This window comes from Scleropages formosus, chromosome 23, assembly GCF_900964775.1.
Source record: "Scleropages formosus chromosome 23, fSclFor1.1, whole genome shotgun sequence".
Classification (NCBI taxonomy): domain Eukaryota; kingdom Metazoa; phylum Chordata; class Actinopteri; order Osteoglossiformes; family Osteoglossidae; genus Scleropages; species Scleropages formosus.
This window is the reverse complement of record NC_041828.1, coordinates 22036726-22043243: the sequence shown is the minus strand read 5'-3', so window position 1 is coordinate 22043243 and position 6518 is coordinate 22036726.

Below are 6518 nucleotides of genomic sequence, written 5' to 3'. Positions count from 1 at the left end.
CTCTCTCTCTCTCTCTCTCTCTCTCTCTCTCTCTCTGAAAGAGCACACGGCTATAAAAGGCACTTCTTCCCAGTTGCGGAATCTCACTCGACAGGACTGTCCCCTCTGAGTTGTCAAATTTACTTCGCTTTGCTCTAAGTCCTGTCCCTCATCATTGCCCAGTCCTGTTCCATGTCTCTTTGATAACGAATGCTCGCGTCATCCCTTCACCACAATTTTGGATCCTCGCCTCTGTTCAGTTCGCCAATCAACCGTCCGACCATTCGCCCATCCTTAACCACGAGAACACATCTAGTTCTTTGATTCTGAATAAATGATCCTTGGGTCCAGGCTCCTCCGTGTCCTCTGTTCATCATGACAGTAGTAACATTTATCAATATCTCTCTATCATTCTATGTCTCTTTCCATTATAAATAGTGTAGTTACAATTATTATTACTGTATTGTTATATTAAAGATGTTTTAGTGTATCCAAAGTGTTTCTTTAATGTTTTGTTATGCATAGAAAGGTGCACAATATACTATATACTAAGACAAACAGCTGCCAAACTGACGTTAGATCCCAGCATACCTAACTGTTCCAACTTAAGTCAAAATCCAACTTAAAGATAAACTGAGGAACAGAACTCATTCGTAATCCGGGGACTGCCTGTAGTCAACTTGAGAATATATGAGCCTGAGTAGTTATAGTTACCTTGTTATACCTGGTAAACAAATGACATAATAGGAGCACATAACGAGGACAGCTGGTGGTGTAGTAGTTAGAGCTTCTGCCTTTAGACCCAAAATTGGAGTGTTGTGTGGAAGACTGACCCAGTGTAAGTAGTGTATCTAGCAGTGTAAGTCACCTTGGTGATTAAGGTATGCGGGCTGATAACACTACATAGAGTTCATTAGAAGTCCCTTTGGAGAAAAGCATCTGCTAAATAAATAAATATAATGGAAAATGTAAAAGTCACAGGTTTGAATCCCACCTCCAGCTGCAGTACCCTTGAGCAAGGTACTTAACCTAAATTGCTCCAGTAAAATTACCCAGCGGTACAAATGGGTAAATAACTAGATAGTTAAACACTATGAGTTACTCTGGAGAAAACATCAGCTAAATAAATGTAAAAATTAGTAACACTTGAATTATTGTAACCTGTTGTGAAGAACAGCTTGTGAGAAACATTTCTACACGTTAACCACTAGGTGGAACGTTGGAACCACAACCGACCGCTCGATGCCTGCCTGCATGAGGCCAGCTGAGCCCCGGAACGCTGTTCAGGTGGTTCCCAGTGGCGGTGGGTGCACAGTAGCTCTCATGGATGACGCAACGTGCCTTTCGACTGCATCTTTACATGCTGCTGCAGTAATGATTTTTTTCTCCTCTTATGACATACAGTATGTGGATGACCTTTCGTTCGTTCTCTTCTCTGGGAAGTGTTTGTGAACTCAACATAGTCACAGCTCAAAGATTAGTCTTCAAAAAATGCAGAAGTGAAAAATATAGCTGGTGTACTCTTCATAACCACTCATCCCACTGCAGTAATATGGAGAAAATCATGGTAACCACGGACTTTACCAGGTCCATGGTGTTCGCACACAGTTAATCAGCAGGGACTACGTTCACACCGACACACACACACACATTTTCAGAACCGCTTGTCCCACATGGGGTCACGGGGAACCGGAGCCTACCCGGTAACACAGGGCGTAAGGCCGGAAGGGGAGGGGGACACACCCAGGACGGGATGCCAGTCCGCCGCAAGGCACCCCAAGCAGGACTCAAACCCCAGACCCACCGGAGAGCAGGACTGCGGCCCAACCCACTGCGCCACCGTGCCCCCGTGCCCCCGCGCCCCCTCTCACACCGACACCTTCAGGTAAATAACACTCATACTATAACACATACTATAAAAACTTTGTTTTTTCACAATTGTTGAAAATGCAGTTCTGTGCAATTTCCTGTAACTGTGTGGTGTGTTCCTGCATTGAATACTTTCTGTGGCGCACTCATGGCCTAGAGGGAGGACAGGCCCCCTAATCACAGCTACCGACTGCCAGCTGAGAGTGGACTTGTGCAAGCAGCTGAGGTTCCTAGAAAACGTGGTATTCTGGTATTCGTGGTATCTCTTCGCCCGGATACTATCATCTTTTTTGAGACGACCAAGCAAAAGGTCATGTTGGAGCTCACATCACATGGAAGGCCACTGGATCAGTTACCGAAGCCGCAGATCGCACCACTAGGAGGTTCTGAATTAAGAGAGCAGCACGGTGACACAGTGAGTAGTGCTGCTATCTCACAGGGCCTGGGTGGTGCGAGAGGACGTGGGTTGGATCACTGCTCAGTCTGTATGGAGTTTGCATGTTCTCCCCATTCTGCATGGGTTTTCTCCCACAGTCCAAAGACATGCGGTTCAGGTTCACCCATGGTGTGTATGTGACAGAGAGAGAGAGAGTGTGTGTTCCGCTGATGTATGGATAAGTGACCAATTGTAAGTAGTTTATCTAGCAGTGTAAGTCACCTTGGTGAATAAGGTGTGTGCTGATAACATTACATAGAGTTCACTGGAATTTTCTTTGGAGAAAAGTGTCTGCTAAATAAGTAAATGTAAGACAGAGGATCCTTGGTCAGTTGCTGCTGGGATACAAGTCAGGGCTTGATCAACCCTTGCTGCATTGCCTGGGTCAGGATGTCTGATGTTAAAAGATCCAATGACCCCAGGTTACATCACTGATGTTGTTTCCCAGTGCATCCGAAGAATGTATCTGTCTATTTATTTGTAATTATCAAATTTATATTGCGATATTTTTGCAGCTGAAACTGTTGGGCAGGTCAGCAAGTCGTTTGTGCAATTTGGTACCACAGTTGGTACCAAAGTCTGGCTTCCGAGTTCACACACTCAAGTCATGTGCATCAAGCATCAGTGAGAAAGTACTGAGACCGTCTCTATCTATCTATCTATCTATCTATCTATCTATCTGTAGCCCCTACTCAATCTGTTCCCATGTTGTATTTGTGTATTTGGGGTGTAAAGTTTATTGGTGTAAAATTGTTGTATAAATATGGGGTGGGTTATTGTTTTGTAACGATGTTTTTTTTGTTCCTATATTGTAAGTTGTTTTTTGGTGTTTATTGGCAGGAAAAATGCCATTTAGGGACTGTCCAATCAGTGCTGGTTGGGAAAGTGCTCGCGACCTTGCGGGGCGGGAAGTTCTGGGGGAAGAGGTGGAAAAAGAGGGAGTAGGAAGGAGAGGCTGGAAAACTGCATGGGGAGAAAGGAAGTTTATTTTTGAGACCAGGCTAGGAGAACGAGCTGGTTTGGGTTCGTTTTCACTCGAATGTTTCGATAAGCTACGCGAGCCCAACAGCCAGCAGGAGTGCGGGGGAGGTTAGTTGGTTTTGATTAGTTTAAGGGAAAGAGGGGAACTCAGCCCTGGGCCTCTCCTCACCCTAGCGAGAGTCATACCCCGCAGTTGAGGAAGCAACGGTAGAAGCATCCCTAAAGTTGTGTTGTTGTAGACACCACCGATTCACCTCTCATGTTAATGCTAAAAAAACACCAGAATTGAGTGGGTGGACTATCTATCTATCTATCTATCTATCTATCTATCTATCTATCTATCTGTCTATCTATCTATCTATCTATCTATCTGTCCATCCATCCGCCCGCCATTGTCAACCGCCAGACCTATTTTCACGCTGCACAAAATGAGCAATACAAAGGCCTATTTCAATCCATCGTCACTCACCATCTTAAAACAATAAATTAGTAATAATTGAACCTTCATTAACAATTGATAAATATTAATAGCAGTAACAGACTTTTAGTCAATTAAAAATTAATTGACTGTAATTAGCAATTTATTAAAATCAATGCATGTCTGAAAAAATATAATGCCATCCATCCATCCATCTTCCTCCGCTTTTATCCGGGGCCGGGTCGCGGGGGCAGCAGTCCGAGCAGAGTACTCCAGACCTCCCTCTCCCCGCACACCTCCTCCAGTTCCTCTGGGGGAACCCCAAGGCGTTCCCAGGCCAGCCGGGAGACATAGTCTCTCCAACGTGTCCTGGGTCTGCCCCGAGGCCTCCTCCCAGTGGGACAAGCCCGGAGCACCTCCCCAGGGAGGCGTCCAGGAGGCATCCGGAACAGATGCCCGAGCCACCTCAACTGGCTCCTCTCGATGCGGAGGAGCAGCGGCTCTACTCCGAGCTCCTCCCGGGTGACTGAGCTCCTCACCCTATCCCTAAGGGTGCGCCCAGCCACTCTGCGGAGGAAACTCATTTCTGCTGCTTGTATCCGCGATCTCATTCTTTCGGTCATGATCCAGAGTTCATGACCATAGGTGAGGGTAGGAACGTAGATCGACCGGTAAATTGAGAGCTTCGCCTTACGACTCAGCTCCCTCTTCACCACAACAGACCGGTACAATGACCGCATTACTGCAGACGCCGCACCGATCCGTCTGTCGACCTGCCGCTCCATTTTTCCCTCACTCGTGAACAAGACCCCAAGATACTTAAACTCCTCCACTTGAGGGAGCAACTCCCCCCTAACCCGGAGGGAGCAATCCACCTTTTTCCGACTGAGAACCATGGCCTCGGATTTGGAGGTGCTGATTCTCATCCCCGCCGCTTCGCACTCGGCTGCAAACCTCCCCAGTGCACGCTGCAAGTCTTGACTTGATGAAGCCAACAGGACCACATCGTCCGCAAAAAGCAGAGACGAGATCTCGCGGCCACCAAAACAGACACCCTCCGTTCCCTGACTGCGCCTAGAAATTCTGTCCATAAAAATAATGAACAGAATCGGTGACAAAGGGCAGCCCTGGCGGAGTCCAACATGCACCGGGAACAGGTCTGACTTACTGCCGGCAATGCGAACCAAGCTCCTGCTCCGGTCATACAGGGAACGAACAGCCCGTAGCAACGAGCCCCGAACCCCATAATCCCGAAGCACCCCCCACAGGATGCCACGAGGGACACGGTCGAATGCCTTCTCCAGGTCCACAAAACACATATGGACTGGTTGGGCAAACTCCCACGAACCCTCCAACACCCTAGTGAGGGTATAGAGCTGGTCCAGTGTTCCACGGCCAGGGCGAAAACCGCATTGCTCCTCCTGAATCCGAGGTTCGACTATCGGTCGGATTCTCCTTTCCAGTACCCTGGCATAGACTTTCCCAGGGAGGCTAAGGAGTGTGATCCCCCTGTAGTTGGAACACAATCTCCGGTCCCCCTTCTTAAAAAGAGGGACCACCACCCCGGTCTGCCAGTCCAGAGGCACCGTTCCCGAACTCCACGCGATGCTGCAGAGGCGTGTCAGCCAAGACAGCCCCACAACATCCAGAGACTTGAGAAACTCGGGGCGGATCTCATCCACCCCCGGAGCCTTGCCACCGAGGAGTTTTTTGACTACCTCAGCAACTTCAGCCAGGGTAATGGACGAGTCCCCCTCCGAGTCCCCAGCCTCAGCTTCCTCTACGGAAGGCGTGTCGGAGGGATTGAGGAGATCCTCAAAGTACTCCTTCCACCGCCCGAGAACATCCTCAGCTGAGGTCAGCAGCGCACCACTTCCACTGTGAACAGTGTTCGTGGAACACCGCTTCCCCCCTCTGAGTCGCCGGACGGTTTGCCAGAATCTCTTTGAGGCCGACCGAAAGTCTTCCTCCATGGCCTCACCGAACTCCTCCCAAGCCCGAGTTTTTGCCGCGGCGACTGCCAGAGCCGCGCTCCGTTTGGCCCGTCGGTACCCGTCAGCTGCTTCAGGAGTCCCATGAGCCAGCCAGGCCCGATAGAACTCCTTCTTCAGCTTGACGGCATCCCTTACTTCCGGTGTCCACCACCGTGTTCGGGGATTGCCGCCGCGACAGGCACCGGAGACCTTATGGCCGCAGCTCCGAACAGCCGCACCGACAATGGAGGAGCGGAACATAGTCCATTCAGACTCAATGTCCCCCACCTCCCTCGGGACCTGGTTGAAGCTCTGTCGGAGGTGGGAGTTGAAGACCTCTCTGACAGGGGCCTCCGCCAAACGTTCCCAACAGACCCTCACTACGCGTTTGGGCCTGCCAGGTCTGTCCAGCTTTTTCCCCCGCCATCGAATCCAACTCACCACCAGGTGGTGATCAGTTGACAGCTCAGCCCCTCTCTTCACCCGAGTGTCCAAGACATATGGCCGAAGGTCAGAAGAAACGACTACAAAGTCGATCATCGACCTCCGACCTAGGGTGTCCTGGTGCCAAGTGCACTGGTGGACACCCTTATGCATGAACATGGTGTTCGTTATGGATAAACCGCGACTAGCACAGAAATCCAATAACAACTCACCGCTCGGGTTCAGATCAGGGAGGCCGTTCCTCCCAATCACGCCCCTCCAGGTATCACTGTCGCTGCCCACGTGGGCGTTAAAGTCCCCCAGTAGAACGACAGAGTCCCCAGTGGGAGCGCTTTCCAGCACGCCCCCCAGGGACTCTAAAAAGGCCGGGTACTCTACACTGCCGCTAGGCGCATAAGCACAAACGACAGTGAGAGAC